Source organism: Vombatus ursinus, unplaced genomic scaffold (assembly GCF_900497805.2).
Source record: "Vombatus ursinus unplaced genomic scaffold, bare-nosed wombat genome assembly UNPS02014872.1, whole genome shotgun sequence".
Classification (NCBI taxonomy): Eukaryota; Metazoa; Chordata; class Mammalia; order Diprotodontia; family Vombatidae; genus Vombatus; species Vombatus ursinus.
The window spans coordinates 4,248,899-4,262,820 of record NW_020954650.1 but is presented as its reverse complement, the minus strand read 5'-3'; the positions used below and the strand labels follow the sequence as shown (position 1 = coordinate 4,262,820).

The 13,922-nt window shown below is 35.2% G+C and overlaps 1 pseudogene; it reads left to right on the top strand.

Annotated features, from left to right (window-relative positions):
• The first annotated feature begins 3,466 nt into the window (after positions 1-3,466).
• On the top strand, positions 3,467-3,831 carry LOC114028173 (annotated as a pseudogene).
• The last annotated feature ends 10,091 nt before the right edge of the window (positions 3,832-13,922 follow it).

Genomic DNA, 13,922 nt, shown 5'->3' with positions numbered 1-13,922 from the left:
AAACTGTCTTTGACATTTGTGGGTTCAGAAGTCTGGAAATTGTCACAGCTCCCCTTGATTGAGTCCCCTGAGGACTGCTCCAGGTTCACTGAGCCAGTCTTTGCCTGTGCTGCCCATGCTGAACTGTGCCCCTTTCTATGCCCTGTGCAACAGACCTTTCCTATCATCCATTCAGGTTATGTCTTGGACTGGAAATTTGTTCCACTCTGTCTTTTTGTGGGTTCTGCTGCTCTAGAATTTGTTTAGATTCATTTTTGCAGGTATTTGGAGGAGTTTGGGGAAGAACTCAAGGAAGTCACTGCTTTTACTCCACTGTCTTGGCTCCACTCTTCATGTTCATGCTTTTTGAAACCAAAGTTTGCCCTGGGTGATATTTTTCAAGATCTCTGTGCTATCTCTGTCTTCTCAACCCTGGTCATGTTAAAAATATTTTATAGACACACATGAATGTCTGAAAAAAAATGAAGGTTCCTTAATGCTATATTTTCCTTGACTGCTCTCATGCACTCATGTGTCTGTAGTAGTGTAAAAATATATTATTATAACTTCTGCCCTTTATATTAATCCACTCTCTTTGGTTATAAATATTTTGGGAGAAAAGAACTTTTTTTGTTGTTTTGTTTTTGGGGAGGCCATTGGAGTTATGTGACTGGCCCAGGGTCACACATCTAGAGAGTATCATGTGTCTGAGGCCAGATTTGAACTCAGATCCTCCTTACTCCAGGGCCAGTTCTCTATGCACTGCACCACCTAGCTGCCTTGAGAAAAGAACTTTGTATACCTTTTTTGTACTCCAAAGTAAATGACTTCTACTTTTTATTATATACCTATGTGCTTTTAGGCTTTTAACATTGTAAGGGTTTAAAAAATGCTTATTGAATGAATCATCCCATGACCTCTCCAAGTCCTTAAAGTATTTAAAATTCATAATCAATTTTCATTTGTGCCAAGTAGTAAAATAGATTAAACCACCAAGAGAAATGTACTTTTGACATAAGGTAGTCATCAAAGAGGTTGAGTACTGTTATATTTCAGGTCAAATGAGCAGGTTTTTATTGAATAGTTTGTCTATGGGATCACAATACCATAGATTTATCACTAGAAAGGACTTTAGAGGTCATCAAATACAACTATCTCATTTTATACATCAAGAAAATTAAGCCCACAGAGATGAAACTGTATTTCTAAGGATGCACTAGCAGTAGGTGTCATAGTATGGAGTTGAACACAGATCCTTTGACTAAATTAAGTTCACTTTATGTCTCATTTCAGAGTAACTCTATAATGGTCAATAATAAAATATATTAAACATATCTTATATATTAAACATACTTATTAAGGAAGTATGGTACAATGAAAAGAACACTGAGTTAGGAGCAAAGGTGTGCAGGAGCACTGGCTCCTAAGAGTTGATTGTTAAAATTTCAGTGTGAGCATTTAAACCTAGAAATCACTAAATGTCACAAGTTAGCTCTTGATTTATTGTTTTGTTGATTATTTAGATTTAACAAAGTGATGGAGTAAATGCTGAAATTGCAGATTAAATTAAAAAGTGAGTTGCATGTACATTTTTTTTTGTGGAGAACTATTTAAATATTTACTAGCACATGCCTTGTTGGGAGTCAGAAAGGCTAGATTCAAGTATTGTCTTTGCTGCTTACTACCTATGTGACCTTGAGTAATTTGTTTCCAAATGGTCCCAATTTCCTCTTTTGTAAAATGAATTGATTTATCCTGATGATCTCTGAGATTCCTTACAACTTTAATTATTTGATCCTTAGCTTAAATAATTAGTTTTTTTAATTGAAATATAATTTAGAGATTTGGAAACATTTTAAAACAGTGGGAGAAAGTTAATCTAGAAGATCTTAAAGAATAGATATGACTGGGAACACTTCTGGTCTCAGAACTACTTTCAGTCTAGCCCTGGGAAAACAGGCATCCTCCAGCATAAGAAGAAATTAGGCCTGACATCCACATGCTTTAGTATAGCCCCACAGAAACAAAGAAAGACTCCACTGTGTCTCAGCACACACAAAACACCACCAATGGGACCCTAACTCAGCATCAGGTACGTTGTGAGACCCTTACAGTCTCCAGGAGCATCAACCAGCAGTCACACCAAACCTTTCACATAGCATTATAAACTAGGGTCCCCACATGGCCTCAGAGCAACACCAGGTAAACAGCCAGGGCCTGCATCCATTGGCACAAGAACCCTGACAGAGTGTACCTTTCCCCTCAAGTGCAGAACTCAAATTTAAAAGAAAAGAAAAAGGCCAAAAAATGAGCAAAAAATAACAACAGCAACAACAAAAAGAATCTGACTATAGAAAGTTATGATGACAGGGAAAAAAACCAAGACAAACACAAAAGAGGACAACAATATCAAAACATCTATGGGCAAAACCCCAAAGAAAAATGAAAAGTGGTCTCATTTTCTGAAGCCAGAAAGAACTCATAGAAGAGCTAAAGAAAGAGTTTAAAATCATATAAGAGAGGTAGAAGAAAAAATGGGAAAAGAAATGAGAATGACGTAAGAGAATTATGAAAAAAAAGTGTCAACAGCTTGGAAAACTGCTTAAAAAATAAAATCAGCCAAATGGAGAAGGAATAAAAAAAAGACTGAAGAAAACAACTCCTTAAAAAAGTAAAATAGGCCAAATGGAAATGAAAGCATAAAAGCTAATTGAGGAAAATATCACCTTAAAAGTAAGAATGGGCAAGTGGAAGCTTATAACTGTATGAGACATTAAGAATCAAACAAAGAAATACAAAAGAATGAAAAAATGGAAGAAAATATAAAAAAACCCATGGGAAAAAATGACCTGGAAAATAAATCCAGGAGAGACAATATGAGAATCTTTGGACTTCTTGAAAGCTATAATCAAAAGGAGGATTTGGATCGTATCTTTCAGGAAATTGTCAAGGAAATTTGCAGTTATATCCTAAGCCCAAAGGACAAAATTGCCATGGAGAGAATGCACTGATCACCTGAAAAAACAGATCTAAAAATAAATACTCCATGGAACATTATAGCCAAATTTCAGAACTATCAGGTCAAGGAAAAAATATTGCAAGTAGTCAGGAAAAAAAAATTGTTTCAAATTTCAGGGAGTTACAATCAGGATTACACAAGACTTTGCAACTGCAACATTAAAGGATCTGAGGTCATGGAACATGATATTCCAGAAGGCAAAAGAACTAGGACTACAATCATGAATCACCTACCTGGCAAAATGAAATATAATATATTGAGTGGAAAATGGTCATTCCTTGAAATAGAAGGATTTCAAGCTTTCATAAGAAAAGACCAGAAACAGCCCTTTTTCTCCCTTTCCATTCCCTCCCCCCTTCCCTCCTCTCCCCTTCCCTCCCCTACCTCCCCTCTCTCCCTTCCCTCCCCCCTTCCCAATCCCCATTCTTCCCTCCATCCTTTCTCTTTCCCTTCCCCGGCCTAGACAATGTTGTGGTAAAGATGGCCTAGGAGGCCACGGAGCCCACCAATGTGGACATCATGGGACTGTGCCAGGACATGTTCTCCAAAATGGACACTTACCTAACAGGTGAGCTGTCAGCCACCAGTGAAGACTATAAACTTCCAGAAAATATGAACTGTTTAGCTTGAAGTATGTAGAAATGAAAGATATTGCAGTAAACATAAGTAGAAACCTAAAGGACTTAAATCAGAAATATGCAGCACTTCAGCCTTATGTGGATCAGATCACTTTAATTGAGGAACAAGTAGCAGCTCTTGAGCAGGCAGCTTACAAGTTGGATGCATATTCAAAGAAATTAGAAGCAAAGTACAAGAAGTTAGAGAGGCAATGAAAAAATTCATTAGTACAAAGACTTTAACTACAAGAATAAGAGCTGAAATAAGTGGGATGGAACTTATCACTATGCTTCAGTTCCTAAAAGGAAGTAGTGCTGCTGATCCAAGGAGAATCCCAGCCCTCACCTCTGGTTGGATGTGTAACTTTGGCCACCTCTTGATGTTTCCTAAACCTGTAGCCTCTGGAATCTTATCTTATCGTGTGCTTCATTGTGTGCCCTGGACCAAGGCTCAGAAATCAGAATCAAACCCATCTGAAGCAGATATAGGGGAGGCTTTCATCTCCTGGTCTCTTCCCTTCTTCCCTCTCCCCTAGGGCTCCCACCACCCCCTTTATAACCTGTTCTTCAAACTAAATAATAAATGGCAACTTATGAAAAAAAAAGACCAGAAATAACCAAACAAAAACAATTGACTTCTAGTAGCAAGACCCAAGAGAAGTATAAACAAGTAAAAAGGAAAAAGAAAACATAAGAGATTCAATAGAGCTAAACTATTTATATCCCTGCATGGGAAGATGATACTTGTAATTCTTTTTTTTTAATTGTAAGTGCTATTTTTATTCCCATTTTATTCCTTTCCTCTTAATATTATTTTATTTTCTTCCAATCCAAAGATGTTTTTCAACATTCACTTTTATAAGAGTTTGAGCTTCAATTTTTTCCCCTCCCTCCCTTACCTCCCCCCAACCAAGATGGAAAGCAAACTTATATAGGCTATACTTGTACAATCATATTAAACATATTTTCACCTTAGTAATGTTGTGAAAGAAGAATCAGAACAAAAGGGAAAAACCATGAGAAAGAAAAAAAACAACTAAAAAAGAGAAAATAGTATGCTTTGATCTGCATTCAGACTCCATGGTTCTTTTTTTTTTTGAAAGACATTGATAATCTGGTTTAAACATTTATCAATTTTTTTTCTATACAGAGAATCAATGCTAGATACCAGGGAAAGTAAAAGATTTAGAAAAATGTAGAGTTTACAGTTTAGCAGTTGTAAAATTATAAATATCATAGCAATTCTGTAAAACAGTCAAGTAAGTTTTGATCTAGTAACAAGAACTTGTAAATAAACAGGAGAGAGGTAGTCCTTGGCCTGTACCCTATCTCCACTTCTTACAGTTCTAATAGGAAACCATACTTGTAAATTTTGTTTCTTTGACAGTTTAATAATAATAATAATAGCTGGCATTTGTATGGCATACATTTATTTAGCATTTACTATGTGCCAGGCACTTATAAATATTCTCATTTGATCCTCACAACAGCACTGGGAGGTAGGTATTGTCCCCATTTTACAGTTGGGAAAGCAGGTTGACAGAAATTAAATGACTTGCCCAAGGTCACACTAAGGGTCTGAGGCCAGATTTGTACTCAGGTCTTCCTGATTCTAGGACTAACACCCTATCCAACTCACCACCTAGCTACTTGAGAGCTTTAGAGTAAATAGGGGACCATGTTTACTTACTAAAAATTCTAAAGGTAAGAGAAATCTCTTAAAAATATTGGGGGATAAGGCCAATTTATCATTAAAAAAGCAGAATTTAAGAAATTATTAAGCTTTCATTTTATAAGATGCCAAACTTCAGGTTATAGAGTGAGCTAAGAGGTACTAGAAACCATGTCTTTTGACTTTTTTTATTAGGCATCCTTTCTCTTAAAAAGCTTATCCCCTTTGTCTGTCTCCTTTGATTTAAATCCCCATTTTTAGAGTCATAAATGGTTTGGCATTATCTACAGAAGGCCACAGTTAAAATACAGGTAAAACTGGAAGAATTTGCTTAACTTCCTATTTTTACAGGTAGAACAACTTGGTTTCTTGGATTTGTCTATTGTTGAAAGTAAGGAAATGACTTCCAGTTAGGTTTCAATGGAGATGAAGTATGCGATAGATGTGGTCCACGTCTTTGGCCCATGAGGGAGAACTGGGTAAGAACCCTTATTTTGCCCTTACTGGAGCACTGATATTATTTTTTGTGTAGGGAAAATTATTCTTATATATTCTCAGGCAAAAATAAAATTTCCAAGTTATGTCAGTCACACTTTGGCTTCTTCTCTCCAGAATGGAGATGGAGGAAGAAAATTTACTTTGCATTGTTTTCTGCTGTGGCCAAGCAGTGGGTAATTTCCTTGTCACATGCACACATCATCTCTTGGCACTTGTTCAGGTTGGCACCACATTCTACCCTTTGGTCTCTACATTCTCAATTATAGCGTTCCATCTTGGGGTTACAACCAGCCTCCTCAACCTTGTTGTAACAGCAGCCATGTTTTTGGCAGCACCAGTCAGTTTTGTCCTGAGGCCAACCATTTCTTCCAATGCCACAGTCACAGCCATAGCTCATATAAGCCAGTGCTGAGTGGCTTGTAGCACAATTGACAACTGCTGCCATCTTTGAGTCCCCTCCAATGCACATGAGATTTCCCCAAAACAGTGGTGAATAGCAATTGTAGCATCAGGAGAGCAAGTTCCTTCTCATCTGGGCTGCAGGTGTAAGTGCTACTCTGGATAGCTGACCACTCCATAGTTCTTTCTCTGCATAGAGATAGCATTTTCCATTGTGAATCTTTTGGAATTGTCTTAGGTTATTGTATTGCTAAGAAGAGCTAAGTCATTCAGAGTATTATTGCACCAAGATGCTGTTACTGTGTACAATGTTCTCTTGGTTCTGCAAACTTTACTCAGCATCAGTTCATATAAGACTTTCCAGGTTGTTCTGAAATCCACCTGCTCATCATTTCTTATAGAATAATAGTATTCCATTACATTCATATGCCACAATTTGTTCAGTCATTCCGAATTGATGGACATCTCCTTAATTTCCAATTCTTAGCCACCACTAAAAGGGTTGCTATAAATATGTTTGTACATGTGGGCCCTTTCCCCTTTTTTATTATATCTTTTGGATACAGACCTGGTAATGGTATTGTTGGATCATAGGATATTCACAGTTTTATAGTCTTTTGGACACAGATACTAGTAATTCTTAAAAATTATATCATTAAAAGTCCAGCTGGAAGGGATATAGATAGACAGAAAGTGCCAGGAGAAGGTGAATTTGAGGTAATTACATCAAAAATTCAAAATGTGAGAAAGAGAAGTAAAATGGAATGGGGTAAATTATTTCACATGAAGAGAGGGGAAGTAGAGGGGAAGATAGGGGCTTGACAAACATGATTTGAATCTTACTTTCATCAGTATTGGCTCAAAGAGGGAGTCACATACATAATAAATTGAATATAGCAATCTATCTTACCTGACAGGGAAGTAGGAGGGGAGGAGATTAAATAAAGGAGAATGCAGGTGACTGACAGCAGTGTGGGCAGATCAGAGGAGGTGGTAGACAGAAGCAAAACATTGATGAGGAAGGAAAGAGAGAAAGGAGACAGAGGACATACAGGAGGAAAATAGAATGGAGGGAAATCAGTAAGTAGTAATCATAACTGTAATGTAAATGAGATGAACTCTTCCATAAAACAGAAGCAGAATGGGTATAAACCAGAATCCTACAATTTGTTGTTTACAAGAAACACACTTGAAGCAGAGAGACACATAAAGTAAAAGCAATGGGCTAGAGCAGAATCTATTATGATTTACCTGAGGTTAAAAAAGAAAAGTAGGGGTGGCAATCCTGATTTCAGACAAAGTAAAGGCAAAAATGAACCTAATTAAAGGAGGTAAGAAAGGAACTATATTTTACTATGGGGTACCATGCACTGTGTAGCAAGATCAATACTGGACATATATAAGCCAAGTGGTATAGTATCCAAATACTTAAAGGAGAAGTTAAATGAGTTACAGGAAGAAGTTGACAGCAAAATTATACTAGTGGGGGACCTCAAATGGCCCCTCTCCAAACTCAATTAATCCAACCAAAAAATAAACAAGAAAGAAACCATGGAGGTAAATAGAATATTAGAAAAGTAGATATAACAGATGCTTGACATGATTTAGACATAAACAGTGACATCATAAGCAAATTAGAAGAGCAAGGCATAGTCTACCTGTCAGATCTATGGGGAGAGGAAGAGTTCATAGCCAAGTAAGAGAAAGAGAGCATTACAAAATATATATATATAGATAGATAGATAGATAGATAATTTTGATTATATTAAATTAAAAAGATTTCATACAAACAAAACCAAGGCAACCTGGATTAGAAGGAAAGCAAAAGACAGGAAAGAATCTTTAGAACAAGTGTCTCTGATAAAGGCCTCATTTCTCAAACATAAAGAGAACTGGGTCAAATTTACAAGAATACAAACCATTCCCCAATTGATAAATGGTCAAAGGATATAAACAGGTACTTTTCAGATGAAGAAATCAAAGCTATCTATAGACATATGAAGATGTGCTCTAAATTGCTTTTGCTTAGATAAATGCAAATTAAGGCAACTCTGAGGTATCACCTCACATCCATCAGATTGACTAATATGACAGAAAAGGAAAATGATAAATGCTGGAGAAGATGTGGGAAAATTAGGACACTGGTGGAGTTGTAAACCGATTCAACCATTCTCGAGAGCAATTTGGAATTATACCCAAAGGGTGATCAAACTACATAACCATTACTCCAGTAATACCACTACTAGGTCTGTATGCAAAAGAGATCATTATAAAGGGGAAACAACCTACACACAGGAAAATGTTTCTAGTAGTAATTCTCATGGAGGTAAATGATTAGAAATTGAGGGGATGCCCATTAATTGGGGAATGGCTGAACAAGTTGTGGTATATAAATGAAATGGAATATTATTGTGCAATAACAAATTATGAACTGGCAGATTTCAGAAATACCTGAAAAGGCTTGTATGAACTGATTCAATGTGAAATGAGCAGAACCAAGAGAATATTATACACAGTATCCGCAACATTGTGTGATGAGCAACTATGATTGACTTAGCTATTCTCAGTACCATAATGATCTAAAACAAGAACAAAGAATCCACGATGAAAATTGTGGTCCATATCCAGATAAAGAACTGATGGATTCTGAATGCAGATCAAAGCACATTTCTTTTTTTGCTTATTCTCTTCTTTCCCATTTTTATTCCTTTTGATTAGTTTCTTCTTTCACAGTTGTGACTAATATGGAAGTATTTTTACATTATAGCACATGTATAAACTACATCAAACTGCCTACCATTTTCAAAAGAGGAGAGGGGATGGAGGGAGGGAGAAAATTTTGGAACTCAAAATCTTGTAAAAATGAAGTTTAAAATTTTCTTGACTTCTAAATGGGAAAAAAAATAAAATATTATCTTAAAAAAAGGTTAGATTGACTAATAAATAGTTGTGATAGACCACATAATGCCTATAATACACCAGGAAAAAAACGACTCTGGATGTGGATAGGAATCAGTCCATTCCCTCAAATCCGATATTGTCTGTTTATAGCTTACCACTTGTACCTCCCGCACAAAGTATTTTTGAGGGATGAAGAATAACTTCAGTGTGTATAATAGATTAAATTTGAGAAGAGGCAGCAAGTTCCAAGGTTAATGACAATCACCTTCCTCCATGCATCCCAACTCTCTTCAAAAAGTGCTAATAACTTTTTATAATATATGGTTCCTAGTCTTTCTGATATTGAGTTATTTGAGCAAAGGGCAGATATGCCTAAAGAAGGTAAGAATGGGGAAAAATTAGAAATCTGATGACAAGAGGAAGCAATACTTTTCTTTTAACGAGAGAAGAGGAAAGGAAAAAAAAGTACATAAAAGAAGCTAAAGCAATACCCAGCAAAATAATATCAAAAATTAAAATGAGATAATTAATTCAAGGGATATATTTCTGGATTAGTGAATTCCTGACAGGATTCACTAGTGCAAAAATTACACAGATGAGATATACATATGTAGATACATAAACACAGATACATACCTGGACCATGAAAATTTGCAGAGAACTGAAAGGTTCTGGGGAAATACAAAGAATATGTGGTTTACTGTTATATATATATGTGTATATATATATATATACATATATATATATATTACATATATACATATATATATAAACAGATAAGTAATAGAAAGATTTCCTTTACAGCAGTCCAAGTATCAATAGACTCATTTAGACACTCAACATTGTCATAAAATAATGATTTTTTTATCATATTTGCTTTAGGAAGCAAAATTAAGCTTCTGAAGCTGTTTTTACCATCCCCCCTTTATATCAGGTAAATTTTACTTGATCAAGAACATGTTGGAGGTCATACGCATTTTTCTTTGCAAAATTGCTTTTTTTTCTTGTTCTTTGTCTCATATTATGTATGCTGCCTGATTTTATTTTTTTCTGAGAAAGGCATTCAGTAATAAACATTTAAAATATTAGCCTTGGAATACCCTGTTCATGGAAGATGAGTCACTTAAATACATAATGGTAAGTGGCTATGACTGTCTTTTAAAATCAAAAAGAAATTAGCCATCACTCAGCCAATTTCCTACAAAAGAAACTTGATGGGCTTATTATTGTCATAAATAAAGAAATCTGTTGGAGCAGAGGGTTGATATTTACGTCTGGCAATTAACAAGGCCACTATCACACACAGACATAGACACACATACACTGTTGTTTTTTTCTTTATAATGTTTTTTTCTATTCTCATCAAGCAATTTTGTTCACAATTTAATCAAAGATGATCAAAATGTAAAGAAAAAATATGAATGAATTTCATGCTAATGGGAAAAAAATCTTTGCGTGGAAGATAAGAAACCAAAGCATAAGACCCAGAAAATTCCATTAGACTGGCTTCAGTCCCAACCCCACCTAATTTCCACTTCGGTTCAGGATAGTAATGGCCACACAAAGCACTTCAGTGCCCATAATGTAAGAGACTGACACAAACCTCATGTTAAATTCCCATTGTTTAAGAAAGATTGCTTAAGAGTTTGTTCACTTGTTGATCTTAGAGTAGAGAAGAATCTTGGATTCATATAAAAATTAATGCTATAGTTCAAAGTGATCCTTAGTGATTTTCAACCTTACCCATTAAGAAGCATTCTTAAACAGAAGAATCAGAAAATCCTTAGTTCAAATCTTGCCTCTTACAGTGACTATATCGATAATCTTGGACATGTAAACTTCCTGAATCTCAGTTCTTTTATCTGTGAAATGAAAGAAACTGGATAATGATTATCTCAGAGATTCCTTTGAGCTGTGATCCTATGGTCTTATTTGACATATGGAAACTAAAGGACAAAACAGGTTATATGTCATGAGATCTCATATTTAAATGGCAAAGTGAATTTATGGGATATATAGAAAAAAACTGCTTCATTTTAGAGATAAAGAATCTAAGAATATAAGTGATTTGTCAAAGCAATGAAATGACAGAGGCAAGATTTAATCCAGATCATCTGATGCCAAAGATTGTATTCTTTTCAGGCTGCATGAAATGTAGGGTGGGGGTATAATTTGAATCCAGGTCTCCTGACTCCCAGAGCTTACTTTTAGTTATGGTGGGAGTCAGCAGATTCCAATTTCTCTTACTTCAGATGATTATTATCAAAATTCTAGAATAGTTGTGTGGAATGAAAGCCATTTCAAGAGTTCCAGATTTCACACTCTGTTACAGAATGCTAAGGGGGGAACTAAATGGTGATAGACTGTTGTACACAGAGTAAGGCCAGATGATAATGACAATAATGATGATGATCATCATCATCATTATTTATTATTATTATTTACCATTCCTCTTATGTAACTCATTCTAGGATATGGATACAGGGTCTGGCTAGGTTAGCGTAAGGTATGTTTACGACTTCAATTCAGCTATGAACTGAATTGAGAACAAACTGAATCCCTAAGAGTTGGCAAATTAAATCCTCAAAAGAAAACCTAAACAATAGTTGAAGGAGTGTAACTCTGAGAAATTCAAAGTCAGTACTAGGTAAAAAATAACAATCATAAGACTTAATCTTTCTGAATTACACTAAAATTAAGGATGAGTATTCAATAAAAATCAATGTGAGGGCAGGAAAAGCTTAGATTCATACAATGAGATAGAATGAATGTGTGCCAGGGGCTGAGATGAGCTAATTGATTGATATACCAATAAGACAAAAGTTAAGCTAAATTCTTAATAACAAATAAATAAATAAAATTATCATAGCAATGTATATTTCCTGTCCATTGTTTATATTAAATATATAGCAGGAGGGACTACTCTTATTAGCTTTAAGACCCCTGAATATCACTGTCCTTTGATGAAGATTTCATTATGCATAGTCATAAATAGCATGGTCAGATATAAGATGATAAGACTTGGAAACTACTCAGAACTTCATAGCAGAAGCAGTGTTGGAGTGAGAGCTATTAGTAAGCAATGTTGTGTCTGCTCCTTCAATTTCTTCAGTTGGCAGCTCAGTAACACAATTAATTAAATCTCACACTCCTATTGAAGGCAAGTGAGAAAAAAGCTGGAAATTATACAAAATATTTAATACCCTGAGATTAACAAAGTAGAAAAGGTCCTTCGCTTGATTGCATAAAATCTAATTTAGCAGTTCAATCAAAATACATGAAAAAATAACAAAGAAAAGTTGGGAGGTATCTCACCAACCATCTATTAAAAATAGAACAAGAAAGGAACCCCTACTCTAACATACACCACAATGTTTTGCCAGTCTCTGAAGAATTCTAACCTGTAGAGTCAATCCATAACACTTTTTGTTAATTCAAATTGGTAAGAAGATTTTTTTTTCCTTGACATCAAGCCAACATTAACCTCTTTGTTATGTCTAACCATTGTCCCTGGCTCATCCTTTTAAAAAAAATAAGTTTTTAAGAATCACTTCCTTTTACTTTTAAATTTTAAATTTTTCTTCCCCTTCCCTTACCCCCTCCCTCCCCAAGACATTGTGCAATCTGATATAAGCTCTACATATATTTTCCCATTAAACATATTTTCACATTAGTCACGTTGTAAGGAAGAATTAGAACCAATAGGAGGAACCACAAGAAAGAGAAAACAAAACAAAATAGAAGCAAAAAATAGCAAGTAAATAGTATTGTTCGATTCTGCATTCTAACTCCATAGTTCTTTCTCTGGATGTGGATAGCATTTTTCATCATGAGACTTTTGGAGATGCCTTAGATCCTTGCATTGCTGAGAAGGGTTAAGTCTACCAAAGATAGTCATTGCACGACATGGCTGTTACTGTGTAGAACATTCTCCTGGTTCAGTTCACTTCACTCAGCATCACTCCATAAAAGTGTTTCAAGTTTTTTTTGTTTTTGTTTTTGTTTTTTTCTGGAACCCACTTGCTCATCATTTCTTATAGTACAACAGTATTCAATTACATTCATATAGCACATGTTCAGCCATTCCTCAATTGATGTGCCTCCTCTGATTTTACAATTCTTTGCCAGCACAGAAGGAATTGTTATAAATATTTTTGTACATTTGGGACCTTTTTCCCATTTGTATGATCTCTTTGGGATATAGCTCTAAAAGTGCTATTGCTGGGTCAAAGGGTATGCACATTTTATAGCTCTTTGGGCATAGTTCCAAATTGCTCTCCAAAATGGTTGGATCACTTCACAAGTCCACCAACAATGAATTACTGTTCCAATTTTCCCACATGGGAATCAGTGGTACAGGTTAAGTATGCAAGACACAGTAGTCAATGATTATAGTAATCTATTATTTGATAAACCCAAAGACCCCAGCTTCTACAATAAGAACTCACTCTTTGAAAAAAAAACTGCTGGGAAAACTTGAAAAGAGTATGGTAGAAACTAGGCATAGATCAAAATCTCACACCATATACCAAAATAAAGTTAAAATGGGTTCATGATTTAGATATAAAGGCTGATACTATAAGAAAACTGGGAGAGTAAGGAATAGTTTACCTATCAGATTCATAGAGAACAGAAGAATTCATGACCAAACAAGAGATAGAGAACATTACAAAATGCAAAATGGATAACTTTGATTACATTAAATTTTAAAGTTTTTGCACAAAGGCAATGCAATCAAAATTAGAAGGAAAGTAGAAAATTGGGAAAGAATTTTTACAACCAGTATCTCTGATAAGGGCCTCATTTCTAAAATATGTACAGAATTAAGTCAAATTTA